General features: G+C 29.7%; 1 protein-coding gene across 5 annotated transcripts in view; it reads left to right on the top strand.

Moving 5' to 3' along the window:
* The window catches only part of LOC100161295 (somatostatin receptor type 5), a 280,182-nt gene that overhangs the window by 208,077 nt on the left and 54,087 nt on the right, over positions 1–18,018 (top strand). For 2 of the 5 annotated variants that reach the window (XM_029486748.1, XM_029486751.1), the window contains one exon: positions 2,832–2,899. The exons of the other annotated variants lie outside the window; for them this stretch is intronic. The gene's annotated coding sequence lies outside the window, so the exon portion shown is untranslated. The remainder of the gene's footprint in view (positions 1–2,831; positions 2,900–18,018) is intronic. 5 annotated transcript variants of the gene reach the window in all.

Here is an 18,018-nt window from a genome sequence, read left to right on the forward strand (position 1 = left end):
CCACCTCCACCGCCACCTCCACCACCCAATGACTGGTAGAAGTTGTCTGACTGATCTGTATAACCACCGCCTCCACCCCCGCCAGTGCTGCCCGGAGACGAAGGCCCGAACCCGAAATGATCGACAGCCGCTTGTCCCCGACCTTGGTGGTGGTACTGATGCGAATGGTGCTGTGGCTGCGACTGCGGAGATTGCTGCTGCTGCTGCTGCTGTGGCAGTTGTTGTTGCTGATTATGTTGCAGCTGCTGTTGGTGCTGCGGGTGTTGGTGTTGGTGGTGTTGGTGGTGTTGCTGCTGCTGGTTTCGGGGGTGTTTGTAGTGCTGCATGTGTTGGTGCACGAAGTATGGTCTGGAGCTGGAAGTCTCGAGTCCCAGGTCCGAAGTGCTGACTGGCACTATGAACCGCTTTAGCTGCCGGTCGGTGGAGCCACCGTCCACGTGCGTCGCCTCCAGAGCACTGTCATCGTTGTACAGCGACCTTTTCGTTTCTTCATAAGACGCGGCCGCCGTTTCCTCTTCGACCGACGACGACGACAAATCACATCTGACGCACACCACCGTAAAACAAGCGACCACGGACAGCTGTCAAAAAAGAGTGATGTTACAGTATGTCATTAATATAATGTATTGATTTATACGTCACGTGTGCACTGAAAGAATATGTCGTCGATGTCATCTAAAACGCAACATACCTAATATAGATTATGATTATACCACGGCCACTACGAGTCGTGGTCATTGGTAACCCGTCCCGTTTTCCTACCTATTGGTTAACACGCCACTGTGCGTAAAAATACCACGGTTGCAATATGATAGATATCTACGACTGTTTTTATATTATAATGTATTACGCGCCTTTTAACGTGCGACGAAAAGCTACCACTTATCCGGGAAATCATTTGGTAAAATAATTGTTATTATTATAACGCCGAAGTCACCTACATCGCAATATTTACCACCACGTTTAAAGCAATCGCGTCGAAATATATTTGACCATCATTGATTAAGGCTTAAGAATATCGATCTATATGACTATAGGTATATTATATGTTTGTATCAGTCAATTATTCTGGCCGAACTTTTTTCATCTCGCCGGACAGAAATTATCAAATATTACACTACATGACTTTTTATCAACAATAATAGATAAATGAAAAATTATGATACATAATAAGGCATTTTTAATGGGAACTACAGTAGTTATCGTTCATCCCCCCCCCACATTATCGCAGTTGTATTAAGAAAATGCTGAGAAGACTGCAATATTATATTTTGTTTTTAATATATTTAATTACTTCGGCAACAAAACACGACAAGGCAAATTTGGCAACAGATTTTTTTTAAAAAAAAAAAGAGTATTTCCCTATGGTACCATAGCTCATATCCGTTCGAGTTCGTCGTTCCATCTTGGAGATTTAACAAAACATCTGCCAGATTAGATTAGCAAAAAGAAAAGAACGAAAATATGTTTTCTTTTTTTTTACTATTATTTTTTACCACTCCGAGGAGATTGTAAGTTGATACAAATCGTTGAAAATACGTACACGCAACAATAACAATATAATATAATAATAAAGTTCGTGCAAAAGAGGAAATGCCATGTAAATTATTCCAAATAATTTATCCGAAGGCATTTTCAAAAATACGTCAAACAATGTAACGTCAAAATATATTGTAGTAACCCACGAACGGCGAAGAATGCGATGAATGCGACAAATGTCTGTGTGCGCATTGTCCGGACGGGACGTAAAAACAAAACACACAAACGAGTTACAGCTAGACAACATCCCCATTGTTAAAAACGTTGGGATAGTTTCTATAGCATGAGATTTTTTTTTTTTTTTCCAATCGCAGAAAACGAGAGTATTTTTCTATTTTTATTCTGTTCGGTCGGTTGTTCGTTGTCACATTGTGCTAGGAATTTTATACACTTATATATATAAATAATAAATATATATATATATAGAAAAAAAATAGCAAACAGAAAAACCAAAGTCGTATGCGCGCAAAAATGTATTTCGAAGATGTTTCGCGAAAGCGCTAAAAAGTATAAAACTCGAGATGATTTTTCCGATATGACTTCGCGGGATTCGCCTTTCCGAATGATTTCGGCTTTCAAACGACACGCGCGCAAATGGTAAAAAAAAAAAATAAATAAATAAACGAAAAGGTGATGGAAAATCCATTCTTACCGAGTAAAAATACTTGACGCCCATTTGTGCCGGGTTTCACGACAGACAGTAGATATTATGGTTGGCGTCTTCCACCGTATGAAACATGTCCGAACTTGTGACCGCAGTAAACGTGACCAAACTAAACGTGAAAATGTACGACTGTGGAGGCGGTCGGGTTTTCCGTTCAGTGGAAAACTCGCGCTGGAAGGGAAACGGCCGGTCGACGTGGCTGTATAGGAATGCGGGAAACTAAGCAGCGAGAGAAGGAGAAACAGACTTTCTTAAACGACGTAAAGGGCCGTGGAATAATAACATAATGCGTGTGGGCACTATAATTTGTCTTGCATACAATATTACGATAAACATATTATTGTAATCACAATGAAACGGCATAAAAAAAAATGTATAAATAACACGCTGTTAATTTCTTTTCTATATAGGACTCGTTTTTGTCGATTTATGATAATAATTAATAACGTTATAATATATTATTATTGAGACGTCTGATAAAAAACATTAGTACCCCTCAATCGAAAATACGTTAAACTGAAATTGAACTGGATAGTATTTATCCAAATACTATCCATTGCGTTTTAATATAACCACCCTAGATTTACTATAATGTTATAATATTTTGTATTTTATTTTCTGTTCACAGGTAAGACAATATCATAATGCAATTTCGTCCAACGTAATAATATTATATGCTCGCCTCTCATAAATCAGGTAATTCGACGACCGTTATTATATTATTTAAATTTAAATTGTTAAAAAGCCAAACTTTCTCTCTTTTTTAAACGTACCTACTTATATAGTCATATCTATACCTACAACAGCCAACGGCCATTTTTTTATCTACGAACTCCTCGACTTGCGGCAATTTTAGTATCAAACGTTAACGTTTCTGAGCAAATTTTCAGCCAAGCGGATAGCCAATATTTTATCTGTATTATTATTATTATTATATCTCAAAAGCTTCATCACACAATATATCAAAGCGATACGATAGATAGATAGGTTAGTGTGTAGGAGGTACTTCTGAATCGGCATTACAGTATTATAAAAATAATATGCTATTATTTTCTCGTAAACGAACACACTACACACAATAGTCCTGCAGATCAGTTCAATGGGATAAAAATCATATCGAAATACCGTCTTTTAGATGATTCGTGTTAATTCGTTAAAACGCCATTAAGGCCGAGGCGTTTGTGTGTAATGGCACGAATCCAAAACGCGTCAACACGCACCCTTTCACCGCGACTCGTTTCAAAGTTTTCCAGATTTGTTCTTCTCCAATGACTTTCTATAATAATTTTGCTTGAGCTGAGTCTAAAACAACAACAATTGCAGTCTCGTCATACTGCAGCAGCAGAAGTAAAACATTTATAGAATAATCACAAGGAAAAAATATTTCGACCGAAATAATTTCGGTTTAATCACAAAATTAAATAAAATAAAAAGTCATTGTATTAGATAATTTAGTAGTTATAATATAACTCGATATTGTAATTGTTCAAATACTATACAGAACGAATACCTAACTTAAGAAATTAAGGAAAATAATAAATGGTTAAAACATATTAATTGTAGACAACAAAAAGAAACTTTTTCATTTTAAATCTTTTATGTATTAGGTAGATATGAACGACTCTGTATTGTATATACGAGTACAATATGAACGAATGTTCGGTGTTCATTTAATTCGATGATCTGCGATAAAAGAAACAAAATCATGATGTTAATTTGGTTTCAACTTCTGATACCTTAAATTTAAAAAATCTTTTGGCCTAGTACATTATTTTCTACCTGTTAATGTATATTAATGTCAATTCCTCCACTCTACACAGTTTTAAAAATCGTAGCTCAGCTACTACAATCAATAGCACACTTATGAGCTATTTGAAATAAAACATTGATTCGCATAGTCATATGAGTAATTACATTACTTGAATAAAATCCTAATTTTTAACGATTCTTTTGCTAAATTATGAAAATTTAGTCAACCATCATCAAAACGAAAAATTAAATTAAAGCAAAAATATACAAGACAATAAATTATGACGGTATATTATTACGTTACAAAATACTTAGAGAACATCTACTTAAGAAAAACAACTGTACAACGTTTTTAAAATACTTGTCATTGACTGTAACCCGTGTATTGTCTAAAAACGCACTTAAATTTCAAAAACAATATTATGTAGATATCTAGTTGAAAAAAAAAACTATCTAACATGAAAAAACAAGCAACTGTAACATACTGACATATTATTATATTATGTATTATATTGTAAAACCAAATTAATAAATTTACAGTAAAGTGTTTTACGAATACGACTAATACAGAAATAACCATTAATTTCAGAACGTTTCAAAATATAAAATAACATATGATATACCTTATGTTAGGTCAACTGTGACGCCTAAAGCTTTGTAAAGCTTTGTAGAATGAAATTAATTTATCCCTGTGTGTCAAATGTATATAAAACGCAATAAAAAAAAACTTGTGAAAAATACCTTTTTGTATGTGTAAATAAATCAGTGAGGTATTACAATTATCGTGAAGCCATAATTCCATTATAATGTCTCATTTTTATTGTGGCTGGTTGTTTTTAAATATGATGAACAGTCACTGTTCGTAATACAATTTATTTTATTAAGTTTAAACAAAAACTTTATTAATTGATTAACTACATTAAAGTTAAAAAATTAAGTTACATTGTCATGTTCAAAGACAAGATTTTATAAAATTAAAAACGACTTTTGAATTGTTCCGACCCCAAGTTAGAGGGTATCCAGTGTGGTGGGCCTCCCTCCTCACGCCATTCATGTTGTGTACCATCAAGTTTTTTTTTTTGGTATCAAATTTACTTATTGTTTATATAAATATTACAGATTGTAAATATCTATTTTTATCTAATAAAAAAAAAAAAAGAATTGTCCCGTGAAAAGTTATTGGCACGTTTTCTAAAATCCAATCTCATTTCTAATTTGATCGCTTTTTTCCCCTTGCACGAAGTGTGATCACATTTCGAACGTAATAATATATACAACAAACATAAAGTTTTCTGTAGTATCTTCATTAAGTACACGCTATTAATCTTCCTACTTTTTAATTTTTATGTTGATAATCAATAAATTATCAGAATTTAGTAGGTACTTACTGTAAATATCACTTTACATTTAATTAAAATTTTATTTTCGAGAACATAGTAAAATTTAATAAAACCGACGCAAACTCAGAAAAATATTTTTTGTTATTGAAATAAATCTCCATAAGCCAATATTTAACTTTGGATCAATCAACTATAGTACCTATATGTATACTGTGAAACTTCCACACTACGATGTCTCGTGGGGAACAAAAAAGTGTCGTACTATAGAGAATTGCATTAAATAAATGATTAAATACACGTGGTTCTAATTTGGTTTCGTTTTCAGGAATATTTCGTTAAACAGAAAATGTTGTTAAATATAAGTTCGTTGTTACAATAAGGAAGTTTCACTGTATACCTATGATTATAATAAAATTAAAATAATTCATTTAAAACAGGTTCCAAAAATGTAATACTATCCATTTAAATGATTTATTGTTGACTATTATTTAAAATATGATCCTAGTAAAATTATATTTTTTAGACAAGTCTATTTTCATCAAAAACCGATATAATTATTTTTCTCATAATTTTATAATGATATTATATTTTTATATGTTATATAGTATCTAAATGAGTGTTTAAATATATGCCTACGGGATAATACAAAAACAGTTTTTTATTACACATAATTAATAATGATAGTATAACCCATGCAATCTGCTTATCATTCAATAGCCAAATAATAATCAAGTTTAATCTTTTTCCATTTTTATAATATATATTGCTGTTGTAATCCACCTGATACAAATTTTTATCACAAAAAATAAATTTGTTCAATAACGTTAACACAAAATATATATTGCATTAAGAAAAACCTATAAATTGGATTGCTTATATAATTTATGTTACGAATACAACAATGGCCACAAAGAAACACTAATAACAATCGGATAATCACACTAGCTGCTGTGACGAAAACGATTTCAATAATGCAATATTTTTATCATCATAGGCGAAACTAAGGCCTGGGCCTTATGTCACAACGTAATCCAAATATATTTTTATTGAAATAATGATCAAAATCGAATAATTTCTCTAAATTAAATAATTCTGATTTACCAATTGAGCATTGAATAGTTCAAAACTATTAAAGGATTCTGTAACATCAACATATTAATATTTTAATATTCAATATAGGACAAATATTCTACATTTATATTTGAATTATGAAATTTGAAAGAGTGACTTTATTTTTGTATGACTGTAATCATAACTGGTAAGCAGCTGTAAAAAATATTAATGTTATCGTTCAATTTTTTATAGTCACTATTTAGAGAAGTCATTCAGATTTTACCAATAAAAACGTCTAATTCATTTACGTGAAAATATGGATTACCTACGCGTATGCAAATTCCCATGCTAGCAAACGAAAAAACATACTAATGCTATATAGATGACTACTGTATAATTTTAAATTTATAAGAAAAAAACATATTGAATCCAAATGTGTTTTAATTGTTCTTTGACGAATTGTATTATTAATATTACAATAAAAACCCTTTTCAAAACATTTAAATACGAAACGCGTATTACACTAAATATGTGCATTTACATTTTTAATATTTTTAATGTTTTATCAAACGTATAGGTACAACTGCAGTAATAGTCGACTATCACGGTTTCGCATACACTTATTATACTTTTATAATGTCGAAATTCATACGTTCATAATGTATGATGACTTATATACGATTACGTGTACAAGTATTATTAGAGAACAAAACGGGGTCGAATTATCGTTAATGTTTTGCATATTATATGTACGTTTGAATTTTGTTCAAAGTATATTAACATGTATATAAGTACGTCGGATACATAAAATTATAAAATATCGAGTTTTTCGTAATTCGAGTGTTTAAATTGAGTTAGTCGTAATAATAATAATAATATAACATAATCCAATTGGTCGCACAACGGTGGAATATTGTACTGCTGCAGCTCTTCTTGTTTTATAGGTAATAATAATAATTATATACACGTCATATTTGCATTAAATGTTGTACCTATACGATACAATCCAATCGTAATAATAATATATACTACCTAGGTGATACAAATTAATGTTGACACACGTACACAATGCAGCAGGCAATATTCCATTTATACATACGTTTGTAATTGGAACACTACAAGTCGAGACGATTAAATTATTTATGATATGACGCGTTATAATATTGTGGCGTGTACCTACTATTATATAATAATAATAATAATAATAAATAGTTCGAATTTCGTAAAATAATTATTGTATAATATTATATTGTGTAGAGTGGGTATATACATACGTCATGTGAACGCATGCACGCGTACGTAGAACGTAATAATTTACAGAAAAGGTGGGTTGCAATTACTGCACTGTCGCCGTTTTCCGTGCAAACCCTGTGGTCAAAGGGTTAACCATAATATACCAAACGGTTGAAAGTATTCGACTACAACTCCACCGAGTGGTGGTCAGACGCCACTACGCCAGCTGGTGACTGACGAAATCGTTTTACCCGTATTACAATTTACTACAATATTATAATGTCATATTGTCAACTCATTTGGTGAATACGACGAGAAAATTCTTGTCGCAAGCCTAGAGATGTAAGGTTGAAAATTTTGAATTGAATAATTTTTTTAGATTCTGAGCGGAGCGATTAATGTATTGATTTTACAATGATGTGTGTTAAATTTTTAACTGTGTCTGTCATTGCCTTTTAGGACAGTAAAAATGATTAGATTCTCCTCAACAGTATATTTTCTGATAGGAAACTAGGAAAGTGAATCTAGTTGGTACTTTTTTTATTTTTGGGGGGGTGGGGGGGGGGGTCAAAAGTAAAAATTTCCCAGTAGTTTTCAAAAGCGCCGTGAAAAACAAAAGAAAAATTAAGGAAAAACGGGAATTTTTACGCAAAATTTGTTTTCGAGAAAATGTACAACTTTAAAACAAATGACCGTATAGGTATATGTACATATAGTACATTTTAGTACTTGAAAACGTTTTCAATTTTTTTAGTTTTTTTTTTCTATAAATAACAATAAAATTTTATTTGTTGTGTAAAAAAGCGTGAAAATTTAATTCAAGGCTCCTGAAATATTGTTACAATAGCAGTTGAAAAATATCAAAAATACATAGGCACAATTTTATAAGAATTTAAAGTTCAAATTTCGACAAAATTTATTAATTTAAATTTAATAATTATTTTGTAGTTAAATATTCATAAAATGTTCAACTTTTATAGCTATAAGGGTTGAAAATTTAAAACAAGGTTCCACGTAAAAAGGTTATGTATAAATTACTTTATTCACAAAAATAATTTCAAATATACTTAGTAATATCATTTTTTTTTTTTTTTTTCATTTGAAATCTTCATAACTTACAAAAATTTGATTATACAAATTATTCATGATTATCTATCTCTTTTAAGCTAAAAGCTTGTGTTAGAGATAGAGGGTAATACAGTCTTAGATAATAATTATAAACATATATAAGTATATAACAAATTAAAAAAACAAACAAACAAAAGGAAACAAGTATATACAAATAGTAATCAAATTAAATACAGCAGTAGATTTTAAAATATTTTAAATATCATAGGCTGACTGACTGTTTTCGCTCAGCATCGTTTTCTTATACAATGATATTATATCATTGAGTTTAAATTTAACACCATCCATTACAGTGACACACTTGTAACCTACTGTACAGCAGAGCAACACCCACTTGTCCACCTTTTTTTCATTGAAATTTTCTGAAAGTTTTCAACTTTCTTTGAAACTTTTAGTTTTAATGTATTTTTCTTAACTTAATTAACTTTTGAGGTATACTGAAGTAAAAATACAAATTTTTAATAAAAGATAAATATGCACATTTATTACCTAGATAAAAATATTATATATATTGATATAGATTTATACTATATATTATATTTAATGATTTGTATTTTGTATTTACTACATTAATATGTTCAATAGAATAATACAAAAATAATATTAAACGGGTAAATGATAATAAAAGTACATAGTTTTAATATAATTATGAAGGTTATATGTTCTATAACTATAATATAATATCAAAAGATTTATTTGATACGAAATTAATATGATAAATTTTATATTTTTCAAAATTTTCAATTTTTTGAAAATGTTCACCTAAAAAAATGTTCATGAAAATGTACATCATTACACGGGCCTATACACGGAACGCGGTGATATGGCGGAACAGTATGGTATCGATCTGTATATGATAGTAGGTTACCGCGTTATACCACTGCAGCACGCGCGGTTTATTACGGTCGCAGACGACAACGTTTTGACACATTGATATTGTGTTTTATACATTATACGATTACGATTGTACAGACTATGACTTATGGCCACGGATAACCGTCGAAATGGAATCTGTTAACGTCGGCGGCGGTGGCGGCGCCTTAATACCGCTAAGTACCGGCACACAAAATACACTCTCCAACACGCGGTTTATTTAATTGATTAAAAACCAACGATCGCTGCCGACGATTCTACGACCGAAGATTTGTCACGTTTACGTCCGGTCGTTTGTATTACACATTATAATGTGTATTAATGTATTGTAATGTCTATGTATAAGTGTACGTCAAAAAAACTTAATTAATTACCAATCGATTTGATACGCTTTTAATTTTGTTCGTGTGTACCGACTCCGTCAGAGTGACCGAAACCTGCAGTTTACGTTATATCCACCTATCTATACAGAATACGATCATTTATTATTGAAATCATTATGATATAGCGTTTTCTATAACTGTTATGACTTGTGATGGTTACTTACATCGATTGTGCTGTACAATATACCTATGTGCACTGTACAAGTGTAACACGTACAATGCAATTGATACATGATATGACATAATATTTAAATCGAAGATATTAAAAACAGCACCCCTTCAATTTTCTACCTCCAAGTTTTATATATGACTGAATAGCGCCGATTTCATTATTAATGATTAATATCGTGGCTTGGTGTTAGCACGCCGACCGGTGTCACTAACTTCCGGACGGGTGACCACCATCCGGGTTTTTAATTCTTGCCATACATACGCGTGTCCAAACCAATCACATCCCCCCCCCCCAAAAAAGCAGACTAATGACCTCAGTTGTCGAAGTCTTAATTAAAAAAAAAAAAAATTAATATCATATTGGGCAATGAGGTCTTAAATATATGGGACCTGCATTTGTTACCGAAGTACTTCACGATAACTCGACAGTACTGGCAAAATAATAGAGATGGTCATTAACTTAGAGAGTACGGTAGTCAAAAGATAGTATAGGCTTTAATGGACGTTACATATTACAAGTGATACGAGTACACGACGGTCTGAAATCAATGATAAAACATTTTATAAATAATTGCCGTTTCGAAACCATCAATTATTTTTAATTATCTTATAATAATTGTACAAATAAAAGTTATATCGAAACCCGGCCACGGGCGGCACATCTCTTCGGACTGTCACGGTGTCTGGAAAGAGAGTTATATCAAATTATTATTGGAAGATGTTGTACATAATGTGCCTACGGAAAATAATCAGATTGGTTATATGTAAGACATTCGACATAAGAGGAATCGCGAAATGTTTTCATGAATTAATGTTTACATTTTATGAAATTTAGAAGAAAGTAACACCAATAACTATATTTAAAAGATTATTAAGCTATATCAATGTAAGCCGGTAATTAATATTTCAAAGTTCATCATGGCTTGAGATTCACAATTATCATTGAATTGAAGTAGATACTCATATGTTACAATTATAGGTATTATAAGTAATATAAGTATTCATTCTTTATTATGTATGCAACTGTTTCCATTTAGTTTGGTACAAATGTATTTTTGTAGCTACAAAATAATTTAACTTGTAAGACTGATTACATCTGCCAAGAAATAATAATAATTGTTCTAAACTATTGAAAATAAATAAATAAAATACAAGTTAGATTCAAATGACGTATATGAACCATAATAATAATATATAATACTTTATATCGCATGTAAAATCAATAAGTTTTAATGAAATTTAGTCAATAATTTAACGTTAACTGTTCCACATGAAAGATTCAACTTAAATCATCGGAGTCCAGATCCTCCTATTATAATCTGAAAAGTAAAATCTATGGTTGCTATAATATATGGTTAGCCTTTGTTATTTATCGTAATTCAAATAAATATCCTGTAAACTCAATTTAAGAGCAATAACTTTTTGTAGGTATTAGGTATTTCATACATCTATGATACGTCATTTTCAATGGTTTCTAGTTTCTACAGGAAACCATATTTTATATTTCATGATTTATTTCTTGTATTGAATTTGAAAACAAGACTACTGAACGGATCAAAAAATATAGCATTATTTTTATCGAAACAAAAGTTTATAACAATGTGTGCCCATGTAGAATAAAATGTGTCATTAGACTGTCACAATTTGTAATATTTATGTAAATAATAAAATTCTACACAGAGCAAACCTACTGAACTTTTTAAACGTTTCGTAATGTAAATGCCGTACAATAAAATGCTATTATGTAATTATTATACACATTAAAGTAATGGATCGTCATAGGTTGGTCAAATGAAATAAGTAATAACAGTAAAGTACCTACAACAATTAAAACAAAGTTTAAAAGAATACCAGCAAATAAAAATAAATGTGTAATTAATAAAATATGTAAGCAAACAGATTTATTCCGTATTACAGCTGAATATTTAAAATTAAATTAATAATAATTTTAGTATCTCGCGGGTTTCATTGCAATCACCTTATAAAACATTTTTTTTTTCATTTAATGTTACATTTCCGACTTTCAGACATCTATAAAAATGTATATTCCTGCCATAAACAGACCACATTCTCTTAATGGACGTTTTATATTTTTCTCCTTAGCATGTTTTTACATACAAATAAATAAATACCGCACTATATTAATATACCTATATATATTATATCTACATATATTTGGGGGAAAACTCCAGTTTTGTACAACATAATAGATATTTCCCAACGGTTAACTTTATGGTATTCAACAACCCTAAAATTTATTTCATTGCTGAACATAGAATATGTTACATGTACTTTTCACATAAGAATAAAAATTTTAAGTAGAATAAATTAATCAATGGTAACATCTCAAAACTAAAAACTTCTATGAAATGTGTGTTAAATTTTAAAACCCATTATAATGCTGTGTTATTTCGTTTTTTTACAAAAAAACAAATATTGATTAATATTGTCGAATTTTAATTGATTTATAACAGTTGTTATTAAATATAGATAATTGACTGAACAAATACAACATACCTATGCATGGCTAAATTGCATTTTAAATACGTAATATGTATACTTTATAGTTTATAACATGTTTCAAAGTTAAATATAAGTTATTATTTTTTGTGAAGTTATTAAATCTAATAGGTACCTATCATCCAATTTTACCTGTTGCTCATTACAAAAATAAATAAATAATTACTTCTACCGCCGCATAGCGGTGTGGTCCAAATTTAAATATTAGGAAAATAGTAGATAAAATCTGTAAAGAATATTTGAAAATTAATACTCAAAAGTTTAATATTGAAATAATCAATAGTTTTTAGTCTCTATCCACGATTAAACAAATATTTGATGAATCTGTCAGCGAAGTAGGAATAATTTATTTAGATATAATCACTTCGTAATAGTTATACCAAAAAGTTAAAAAAATCATCAAATGATTAATACTTTTTATTTTACTCTTTAATTACGTTAATTATTGTACAATTTATTATTATAAGTAAGGTACTCAAAAACAAATTAAAACTCTTAATAAAATATCGAATATCATTTATACTTTGTAACGTCCATAATTAAACTTTGTATTTTATATAATTGCCAATCCATCTTATATGCACCAATTCACCATTGTCTCAAGCCTAGAACTAAAATAATATTGATTTATAATTATTTCCAGATATTTATTCCATAACAAGTAGCATACGACGATCAAATTATTTCTCTATATTAATTGCAATACAAATATAAGGAATTATAATATAGCCCTGGGTGTGTTTGACACTCAACTCACACCGGAGCCCAAATTTAGATTTATTTTTATTTTTTTATTTGAATGAATATAATTATCAATTTCGAAAATCAATACTTCGTGGAAACAAAATATTATGATCAAAATGTTATTAAAAATGTAGAGATTTTATTTTTTTTTTTTTTGTATATAGTTGGATATATTTTATTGTGATTTTTTGTTAACCATTGAACAATTTTGAAAATTACCTTTTACAACACAGTCTGTGTTTTTTCAGTATATTGGTAGTTGGTACCTACCACCAAAAAATTCAAACATTGCAATTTGCAATAGCAACTTGCTATAACTCCTCTGTTCTACGGTAAAAAATATTTAAAAAATGTTATGCACATTGCACTAATCTTTCAACATATTGTGTAAGTAACAAGGATGGTTGTCTTTGATTTAAACTTTTGAAAGTTAAAACACATTTACTATAATTAAAAGTGTTCTGCAAAAAAATAATACTATATAAAACCAACTTTGCTTAGAACCTAAAATTTAAATTTAAAATATAAAACTCATAATAACCACAGTTTATTATCAATTTCAAATATTATTTACATATAAAATACCTAGGGCTGACGTCATTATTTTTAATAAGCATTATTCATTTTAATGTTTTAAATTAAATTTAAAGCAATGTTATTATTTAGTAAGACATTAAAAAAAAATACTCAGAGTACACAAATTAAATGTTATTACTTCCTTTTAGTCCATTTAAATAGCATACACCTTGCCTATTAATGGGTCATTAAATTATAAAAAAGTAATAATGATAATAATAAAAATAATGCTACAGAATTTCAAGTGATTTTGTATTTTATAATTATATGTTAATGATTGTCTCGTTCAGTTTTGGTGTAACCAAACAAAATTAAATCATTACAGTTTGTATACGATTTATTATTTACTATATTTTATATTAATAATATGTTAATGCATTCATTAATTTAAGCTCACAGCTAAGACTTATATATTTAAACTTTAAACTTTATAATTATTATCATTTGAATTATGATGTAGGTTCTATTTTATTACCTACCTAATCGTATAATATTGTAATTTACACACTTAACTTATAAGTTAGGAGAGTGTAAAGGTGAATCATAAATCGCACTGATATTAAAGTAGAAAGGTAGTGAATAATGTTATGTGTTTTGGTCATCCTAACTTTATTGTGATTTGTGTTATCCTATTCAATTATAAATATGAATATAGATATTTGTTACAAAATATTATAACAATGTACAATATTATTATACAATTTATCTTATTGGTTTATATGTTATTTATACGACTCGTTATTTTTTAGCATATTACTATACATACAATTATAGTATTAAAATTCAAAAGAGCATTTGTTTTCTATATACTTTTGTACACTGGTAAAAACGTTCATAATTTCGTATTCATTATTCTATAACATAATACGATGTCATTATCCTTACTATTAAACCATTATGATATGGAAACTAGACCTCAATTTTTTTTATAAAAATTATTGATACTTAATCACATTTCATTTTATCAAATAAACATCTTGCTACTTTATCTGTATTGTTTCTCAGTCGTTTTTGTAGTCTCTTTACAGAATGTTAAAGAAAACAAATATAAAAATATTAGATACACAAATTCCATGCCATGTTTGCTTATAATTAATACTTTTCTAGTATTTGTAGGTATTAATTTAAATAGCATCGTCACCGAACGTATTAAAATAATATTATAAAAAAAAATACATTGTGTAATTCTTCAACGCTGTTATATGTTATTCGTTGCGTGCCATATCACGTAAAAATTGATCGGAGTTAAATTATGTTCAACGAGCATCCGTAGCCTAAAACGTTGAACATTTATAATGAAAGCTTTGATGTAGTCGAACAATAGTGTCCGTAAATCATTTCGATTTTGCCCTATATATATATATACCCGATACGATATTTGCACATACTTCACGGGTACTTGTACACACGGAGGAAAAGTGTAAAGCCGAACAAGAGCCCTTCACACATCGACAAGACGCACATTCAACGCTTCAAACTTTTCATACGAATATACTTATCCGTGATAGCACATTTGAAAGAGTAATAATATTTAAAAAAAACTTAAATGTACACAGAAATACGTAATATATGTACATACGTATAATAATATATACCATACATAATATTATGGTATATACGCATATAATTAGATAATCAAACATGTCGTACATTGTATCAACTTATTTGTATTCAGAAAATAATTCTTTGATAATGGCGTAATATAATCGTGTACAATTTATAACGGAATTTATCACTCGTAAAAACACGCGCGTTTACTGGAAAAATATAATATCATCAGCGTAATATTATCTACATTATTATTATTATTATCAGTTAAATCTAATTTATATTAAATATGATGAAAATAAACCTATTGTATCCAACAACAATATAGGTAGGTACATTAGTTTTTATAATGTAAAGGGAGCACTGACCGCGACTAATCGCACTGCAACTATACAAAATAGCTGTCTGGGTGACATATTGTTATCAGACTGAATTACCTATCCGACAATCAATCTGCGCGTATATGTATACTTATATAAAAAAATTTCGGGATTTTTACCGGTTTTAATTTGATATTGGAAAAAATAATTTAAAATCCGTGTCTGCAAAAATCTCATTATAACACAATATTTCCACGTTTATTTAGACCAACGTAACAGCAGGCGATACCATGAATATTTTCATAAAATATCCAACCATAAACGGATAATGGTACCTATGCGTGTAAATAAAAAGTAACCTCCTGCAGGTCTTCGTTGTGGAATTGTCAAATGACCTGTATGGATAGACCAATCTATTATTATGTTATACCGTAGAATGGGGTTACTTTGATTTCGTGGGGCTATACTTTGACACACTAATATTTGTATTCACCAGAGTTCCATGAGGAGTTAATGCTTTTTTAATAAAATGTGGTTACTTTGGTATCGCATTGAAAAAATAGGTTTCAAAGTTGCCCAAAACGTTGTGTAACTTTGATATCATATTTAAAAGATTAATATCTCAGAAGATAACATCCGAAATTTAAAAATTAAAACTTTGAAAAAATTAGCAGAACTAGCTGTAAATATGATTTGATTTTGAGAGTTATATCGTAAATATCACAGAAGTTACCTTTAAAATAAAAGTAAAATTTTCATAAAACAGTAAAAAATTATCAAAGTAACCCCATTTTACGGTAGTTATTATTTGGGTAATTATATAATATATACATATGAATATCATGACGAATGCCTACAGTAGGTACTTATACCAGCATAATATAACATAACATCTTATTGTAACCTGTACCTAAAAAATTTCTAAAATATACAATCATCGACGCTTTTTACTTTACGCAATTCGAGAATTAAAAACGTGCAGTAGAACAATCGAATTTTCGACAGACTACTACTGTTCCTAGTACCTACCTCCCTACCTGTCATTGGCACCTATAGTTTTTTTTCGTAGATTCTTCACCGTAATGTAGAATATTGTGTATACGCATCGTGAAATTCATGAGAACGAGACGTGACACTATAAAAGTTATGTAGCTGGTGTCCCATTTATACGGTGCAGATGACGTTTAAGGTAGGTATTCGGTGTTTTTTAGTGGCAAAAGACAACGACAATAATCGTAATAACAATAAATTATAGTCGTTGGACGCGGATAAGTGACATGTATACCTACGTACTGTACGTACAGTAGGTGCGTACTTACTCGAATCGCGATAATTGAGACGGAAGACGGAGTAGCGTAACGAAACGGTTTTGGCGATCGTTTCGATTGTCCAACGGATGTGCACGACAGGTATATAATTATATAAATAACTTACCGAACAACTTATAATTCTACTAATATCGAATTATAACATAATATGTGTTACCAGTATTTTAATAGAATGGTACTGTGATGAATCTTTGATTGTATACAGATTAACACAATTATCTATCAAATTTTCGTCCTAGTTTGGAGTGATAACCCTTTGTGTTTCACATTTTAATATTTTATCGACGTTAATACATTATGATATCTTCGTCACACCAATCGTCGATTCAGAAATATTTCGACTTAATGTATATGGTACAGTATACATTATATATTATATTATATTATATATTTACATAGATCGTGATATCGCGATGATGTCAGTTGAAAATGTAGAGACTATATAATCGTAAAAAATATTAACTGCTCGCCTAATATTGCATGCAGGAAATCTTTCAAAAGCTATAAATACCATAATGGATGATTGAGTAAGCTACGCGTACCTACCTATATTATATCGTTCAAACATTATTCCCGAAAAAAGGAATACAATATAGCAAAACACATTTAAAATTATATATAGTGTCGTACAACACGTGGTGAATATTATACGTGACAGCGTGACGAAAAATTCTTAATATTTAATGGCAATATTACATGACTACATGAGACGTATAAACAGCTACATAGTTATACTGAACACGGGCAGAATAAATGTTTTAACCTTCTATTTGGCTCTGTTGATTATTTGTCTACCTGAGTTAACACATTTACCCTAAATATGAATTAAAGTTCTTCGTCCTCAGGTTC

This window comes from Acyrthosiphon pisum, chromosome A1 (assembly GCF_005508785.2).
Source record: "Acyrthosiphon pisum isolate AL4f chromosome A1, pea_aphid_22Mar2018_4r6ur, whole genome shotgun sequence".
NCBI lineage: Eukaryota > Metazoa > Arthropoda > Insecta > Hemiptera > Aphididae > Acyrthosiphon > Acyrthosiphon pisum.